Source organism: Arachis hypogaea, chromosome 20, assembly GCF_003086295.3.
Source record: "Arachis hypogaea cultivar Tifrunner chromosome 20, arahy.Tifrunner.gnm2.J5K5, whole genome shotgun sequence".
NCBI lineage: Eukaryota > Viridiplantae > Streptophyta > Magnoliopsida > Fabales > Fabaceae > Arachis > Arachis hypogaea.
This window is the reverse complement of record NC_092055.1, coordinates 125,723,294-125,731,233: the sequence shown is the minus strand read 5'-3', so window position 1 is coordinate 125,731,233 and position 7,940 is coordinate 125,723,294. Positions and strand designations below refer to the sequence as shown.

Genomic DNA, 7,940 nt, shown 5'->3' with positions numbered 1-7,940 from the left:
GGTGCAAGAACTCAAATAAAAAAAAAAAGTATAAAAATTCAATTAAAAAAATTTGGTACAAGAACTCAATTAAAAGAAAAAGAAGTATAAAAACCTACTTAAAAATTTTATAAAATTATAAAAACCAACAGAATAATTAAACATAACTTAATTTAACTTGGAAGATATCTTTAGAAAATAATGATAGTTATTTATTTATTTGTTTATTTTGTGTGGTATTGCATCCAACGCAAGTTGAGTCGCTACTCATTTCACATCGGCCATAATAACTGATAAGGATGATAACTATTCACCAGCTTAAATCTTGTAGATAATTAATTAATTATTACTTCCATTCATGCCGTTTTTCATTTTTTGCTAACCAATAAAACTGATCTAATAATAATAATTTACAAATTACAATCCCCCACCCTCTCCAATAAATCTCTTTCTAATTCATATTGACGTACATAGTGACGTTTCCATTTGGGGATTAAATTAATTAAATCCAAAATTAAATATGTGTAATCCTTGAACTTTTTATGATTCTTGTGTATACTAATTAATTTATTTCTTTTGGGGCGGGGGGCGGGGGGCGGGGGGGGGGGGGGGGGGTGCAAGATTCTGTGTATTTAGCATTTTGTTTAAATTAATAAACAAGTCCCCACTAATGTGCCTTCTCTTTTTACCTTTCTCCCCAAGTAGTCAGTATCAACTTAGAAGTTATAGGAAACATTTTAAGTGCATCGGGAGTACCGGTGCTTTAGTTGTTTTAACCGTTGATCTGAATTATAAAAAATATATATAATATATATTAATTGAAATCAACGGTTAAAATAATTGGTGTACCGGTATTCTTTGGTGCACTTGAAATGTTTCCGAAATTATATACCAAATTAAATTATAAAGGCATTAAAACTCAATTTGGGTAAAAAGCTTAATTAAGTTTTTTTTTGAAAAAATAGTTTAAACAATAAATAACTATATTAAAAGTAATTTATAAATAAATTATTTTGTGTTTGAATTTTTAAGAAGTATGATAAGAAAAATGATAAAAAATAGTAGTATGATAAGAAAAGTCATTATTTTTAACTTCTCTATAAGTTCTTAAGTAGTTTCTTAAGAAACTACAATTTAATTTTAAAAATTACACCAGACATTAATACTACTATGTTTTATAAGTTAAAAACTCAAAAAAATTACTTTTAAAATTTCTCAAATGCACCTTAAAGGATGGGGAGGAGTTGAGACTTGAGAGTAGAACATTCAATTTCAAATGATAGAGGTAAGTTGTGGATTCAACTATACATACATAATAAATAACTATTGTTAAATTATATATTTAATTGTGAGTTTAATTTTAATGTGTTCACATATAAATATTTTACGTAATTATTTAATTATATATTTTTTTATATGATTATTCACACAAATAATATAAAAGTAGTTATTTTTTTACATATAAATAATATATCAAAATTAAACTAAAAAATAATTAATTTTGTTCGATCAACAATTAACCAAGATAGAAAAACTTGAGATGTTTCGTAAAATTATAAAATAAACTAAATACATAAAATTATAAACAAAATTTAAACTAAAAATTATCCGACTCAGTAAAATTTCTGTAGAATTAGTTAACTTATTCAAAATTAAAATATAAAAAATTCTGCCGAATTAAATGAAAATTCTATTTACTATGCAATTATTTACTGCTAGTGTACTAGTAAAGAGCATAATACTTTGAAACACAAAATAATTACTCATGTGAAGTTATTTTTATATAAAAATAAAGATAAAAATCATGAATATTTTGGGATAAATTATCATGTAACAATTTTTAACTCGGGTGTTGGCACAAAAGACAACACTAACTGGGTAGTAACTAGTAAGTAGTAACTTGTATACATACTAGCATTATATTCCAATAAATAGTAACGTGACTGTTAGACGATTGATTTGTAAATTAAAATTTATAAAGAGAGAAAAAAGAAAAAAACATACTGGAGGAGGGTCCACGGTAACAAGAGAATTGTTAGATGAAAAAAAAGTATATATAAATTGAGAGAAGAGAGGGAGAGAGATATCAACATCGTTCTGGTTCAATTCTCGCAGTCTCTCTCTGTGATGAATGCTGACATACCCCCTTACTCCCTCTTCCGATCCTTCCGCTTAACCCTCTCTTCATTTTGAAACCACATTCTTCCTTCTTTCTCACAATCTGGATAAGCTCTCTTATCTCGTTAATCCTAATCGTAATCCTAATCATAATCAAAATCAAATTTAAATTACTTACCATTCACACTCGCTCCTCAACCACAAAACCTTTGCTTCATTAATATCATTTTCCCTCTCATGGACTATTGTAGCGAAAGAGAGACAGAAGGAAAGCAAGCGCACGATCCTCTATTCATAGCAATGAAAAATTGTGGTTATAAATCCAGGTCCTTAACAAGGAATAAGAATAGAAAGGAATGGATTGAAGGTCCGGTGATTGTGGGAGCCGGACCTTCCGGACTGGCCACGGCAGCATGCCTCAAAGAAAAAGGCATCCCGTCCGTAATCCTGGAGCGATCCAACTGCATAGCTTCCTTGTGGCAGTTAAAAACCTACGACCGCCTTCACCTTCACTTGCCCAAGCAATTCTGCGAGCTTCCATTGATGGGATTCCCTCCAGATTTTCCCACCTATCCAACCAAGCAGCAGTTCGTACAGTACTTGGAGGACTATGCGGACCGGTTCGGGATTAGGCCGCGGTTCAATGAGACCGTGGACCGAGCCGAGTTCGACTCCAGAATTGGGATGTGGAAGTTGATCACTAGTGGCGGTTCAAGTACTGAGTACACGTGCCGGTGGTTGATCGTGGCCACCGGCGAGAATGCGGAGGCAGTGGTGCCGCAGATTGAAGGGATTCAGGAGTTTCAAGGGGCTATAAGGCACACGAGTTTGTATAAAAGTGGAGAAGAATTTAGAGGGAAGAAGGTTTTGGTTGTTGGATGTGGAAATTCCGGCATGGAAGTTTGTTTGGATCTTTGTAACCATGATGCTGCTCCTTCACTTTGTGTTAGAGATTCAGTGAGTTCAAAACTTTTTTCTATTTCCTTCTCTTCTTCTTTCTTCTTTTCTCACTTCTTCCACTAAATTGTGCTAACTTGCACAGTTGTGTCAGTTATGCTAGTTTTTCTTTTATGTTGCTCCTGATTTGGAATTTCTGGTTTTAAATGAAAAGAAAGAAAGAAAGCAAGCTAGTTTAAGTGTTTGCAAGAAGAGCCTCCTCCACTTTTTTGATCCCGCTATAGTGTGCCTTTTTAATGGACTTTGCGACTTTTGTCAAATTTTCGAAATATAGACAAATTTTTATTTTTTGTTTCTAGATTTTGGTAAACTTCTCAGATAGAAGAATAATCCATTTTGCTCGTGCAAAAGTTTTCAACTTTGAAACATTAAAAAAAAGATGGTTGTGTTTAAGGTTCTTTCCAGTTTCTACACATGATGAAAGCTTCAACTTTTCAAGTTTCAACTCTTCCTCCCTCCCAATTGGAAAAAAAAATGTAGCCTTTGATTCTGTCCATTCTGAGAAAAAAGAGAAGGAAATTTATTTATTATATATATAGTAGAATTAGCCATAACAAGGTTCAAGTTCAAAGGATTATGTATAGTTTTAAAATGATTTAGAAAACAAAAGGCTTTATAAACAGTCGCACTAATAATCCTCGATAACCCAAATATCAAAATTTGATCTTCCACTTTCATTGGGATTCACAAGCATGCGCATCATGGTTATGAGTAATAATAATAATGATAACTGATTTTTATTTTTATTTTTTAATTAATTTCTTTTTGCTCTTCTTTCATAGACCTCTCATTAAAAGCATAAGACCATGGCTTGCAACTAATTAGGCCACAAATAACTTTCAACCTTTTTTAATTTTGTTGACGGAAATAATTATATGACTGTAAAACGTTTTGTACTGTGAATATATTAAAATTAAATTTATTTTTTACAATTTTATACTAATAGTTGATTAGAACATAGTATGAAAACTTTTTATTTATTTTTTTCAAAATTTTTTCTAATTTGAATTATTTTTGGGTTGAACTTTGAAGGTACACATCCTACCACGAGAGATGCTGGGAAAATCAACTTTTGGGCTGTCCATGTGGTTACTGAAGTGGTTCCCATTGCGACTTGTCGATCGGTTCCTCCTGATCGTGTCATGGCTCATGCTAGGTGACACTTCGCGGTTCGGTTTGGATCGGCCTCGTTTGGTCCCCTCGAACTCAAAAACCTCTCCGGAAAGACCCCTGTCCTAGATGTGGGTACCCTTGCCAAGATTAAAGGTGGAGACATTAAGGTACTTCCCACCATTTCCTTTAACAAAAATCAACTTCAACTTTGCTTTCTCTTTTTTATTTTTCACTAATTATGTATGTGCCCCCCAAATCTTTGTTTTCTTAGGGGTCGCAAATATCTTTAATTTGACCTTGCTTTTATATACTTAATCCAGTGATGGTATTTACTCTTTTTTTAGTAGAATTTTGTTAATAGGTTGAATAATATTAAAATTTTTAATTTTTTAATAATTTAACAAGTTTATTTACACACTTATTCTTCGCAAAATTCTTTTTATATTGTATTTGTATATAACTTATTTTTAATATATATTTATATTTTAATGTGTATTTTATACTAATAACTAATTTTAATAATTGATTTAATTTTAGTGTGCACTTAGTATAATTGTATTGATAAATCGGAGCAATAATGAAATGACCCCTTATTTCCCCTCATTGCATGATCTTCAATCAAATCATGTGCCGAAACTAAAGGTTTGGATTTTGAAAAAGGAAAGAAAGAAAGAAAATGTTGATTGGATTCATGATTGTGTTACAAGTAACTTTCACAAAGATATTGGTTGTTGTTTGGACTCAGACATAAAATTAAACATGAAATCTAAGTTATGTCAAACTCAAAATTGGGGTGTGTAGGTGCGTCCAAGCATAAAGCGGCTAAAACGTCACACTGTGGAGTTTGTCGATGGAAGAATAGAGAATTTTGATGCCATCATTTTGGCAACTGGTTACAAAAGCAATGTACCCTATTGGCTAAAGGTAGGCATTTTTGTTTTTATTTTTTATCATTTCTTTTTTGTTTTGGTTTCATATATTAAGGACAACTTGCTTAGCAACTTTATTTTCAAATGAAATTGGTATAGAATAATAAGTACATGGTGTTAATTAACTCATGACTCTTATGCATTTTTTTTTGAGATAGTAAACAACTAAGTCAAATATTTACATAATATTATATAAAACTTAAATAAGAAAAATACTAATGAATTTGACATGGTATTGAACTATTGATTTATGAGCAGGAAAATGATATGTTCTCAAAGGAAGATGGTTTCCCAATGAAGCCATTCCCAAATGGGTGGAAAGGAAGGAATGGACTCTATGCTGTGGGTTTCACCAAAAAGGGACTACTTGGTGCATCCATTGATGCAAAGAGAATAGCTCAAGACATTGAGAGGTGTTACAAACATGAGGCAAATAATCATAATGCTAATAATGCCTTCTCTCTCTCACTTTTCCCTCAATCAAATTCATAGAAAAAAAGTTTTGGGGTCAAAAAAGTCAAATCACAAATGGGGGAAGAGTTTTCTCATCAATTGAGAAAGAAAGTGATGAAGTTATAGTACATGGATGAAATTAAGGGGGGAGAGAAAAAAAAGATTCCTTTTTTATGATGATGATGATGATGATGATGATGCTATATGGTACTATAACTCATCACTCATATGATCATGTGCACACTATATGCTAGTACAAAAAAAAACATGGTGTGCTAGCTCTTCCTCCTCCAATTAATCAATCCATAAATGGAGAAAAAGTGGGGGCAAATTAAAGCAAAAAGGAAAAAAGTTTTGAGGAATTTACTAAAATGCCCTTGAACTTATTTTTCAATGATTCATCATCTACCGACTTGGGGTTGAAAAGGAGTTATAATTGAATTGAAGTTGAAGGAAAAGAAGAAGTTATATATGGCTTCTTTACACATTATTTTTTTTCCTTTCACTTGGGGGGACCTTAGCTCTCTATGAGTCTTGTAAATTGTTACCCTTTTGTTTCCCTCCTAAGTAGGTTTTGACTTTCAAGAAAGAAAAGAGAGAAGTTTATGAATGAATGCATAAGAAAGTGTGGGGTTGTGGAGAAAAGTGTCTGGTATGTGATTGAGAAAGAAGTGATTGCGGGTTAACCTATATTTCCAATTTTTTTTTTTAATTTTTGTTTTTGGTATAAAGTATAATAACATTTTTTTTGCCAATATGGCATTATGAATGGGTATAATGTATATATTATTTTGGTTTGAGTTTTTTTCTTTACCATAATTATTTTGTTAAATAAAGAAAGCAAAAAAATCAATTATAATAATAAAAAATAATAATAGAAGAAAAACCTTTATTCTTTATTTATTTATTTTGTTACATGTGCCATTTCCTTTTAATTTATTATCACTACTTATTCCATGCAATTTCATTTTCGAAATGATTTCATTCTCCATGCAAGAGTGAGGACCACCCCCTTAACTTATATAAAGGAATATGCGTTTTGAAAACAAGTGATATTGCAGAGAATTGCAGTAGAATTGTTGAAATATTTATTAGCTATATTCCCTCTCCCACCAACTTCATTAAATTAACACCAATTCACAAGAAGCAAGAAATTCAATTCAAGCAACAAGGGATGACTAGGACTATGTGTATAACAATGTATGGCTTGGCTTTGTTGTAGCAATTAAGCACCCTTTAGTTTTTTGAAGGGTTATACATTGCCAATTTTCTTTTAATTTTCTTTTTAGGGGTATTTTTGGAAATTGACATAATGTTTTTAGATATACATAGAATGATAGAAATGTTGATTTTCAGATATAGCAACCAAACTTTTGAAGGTTTTATATATATTAATTATTTTTTTAATTAAGTTACATATTAAAAAAAAGTAATTACCTGTATAAGGATATGTTTTATTTTAGAATTTATATATTCAAATTTATAATAGAATATTATAAAGTTAAACTTTATTTATATGTAATATAATCAAATTTTAATCAGACCAATAATACTCAAACTTTATAAATTGTATAATCAAATAAAATTTATATTTAAAATAAAACACAAATAAAAGTATAAAAATAAAGTAATGAATGCTTTTTGAAATTCAAAAAAGTTTGATTATGCTATTGTGGAAAAGTTTGATCATTATGTTATATAAAATTTAATTATTCTATTGTGATAAGTTTGATTATTTTAGTAGTTGAATACTTTATTAACAAAATTTATAAACAATATATATAAAATATACATAAATATATGGTGGTAACTGATTTATTGTAATTATAGAAAATAATTATTAATTTTTTCTCTTTTTACAACTATTGTTTTTCAGCTCCAAAAATGAAAGCCGAGTATAATGTTTTGTTAGAAAGAAAGCATATTTATAGAGTTAATATTCAATTAGGTCTTAGAATTTGTATGAGTTTTAATTTAGCCTTTAAAATTTTAATTATTTTTTTTAATCTCTAAATTTTACAAACATGACTATATTAATTTTTAGGATAATTTTTGGTATACAAATATTAATGGAACGTTGACATAGATAATCAAATGTCATTCTAGAACTTATAAAATGATTTCATTTTGATTTTGGTAATCAAATAGTTAAAAAATAATATCATATCACATGCTTTGAAATTAGAGAAAAAGTTTCCATAAACACCATTTACGATGTTATTTTGAAGCTATTTGAGTACTAAAATTAAAATCACATTATTTTACAGAATCTAACGTAACATCTAACTGTTTACATTAGTATTTTATTAATGTTTGTGCGTCAAAAATTAACATAAATTATGTTTATAAAATTTAAAGACTAAATAAAAATAATTAAAATTCTAAAAACTA

General features: G+C 29.6%; 1 pseudogene; it reads left to right on the top strand.

Moving 5' to 3' along the window:
- Nucleotides 1-2,067: 2,067 nt before the first annotated feature.
- Nucleotides 2,068-6,349, top strand: LOC112785167 (indole-3-pyruvate monooxygenase YUCCA6-like; annotated as a pseudogene).
- Nucleotides 6,350-7,940: the final 1,591 nt, after the last annotated feature.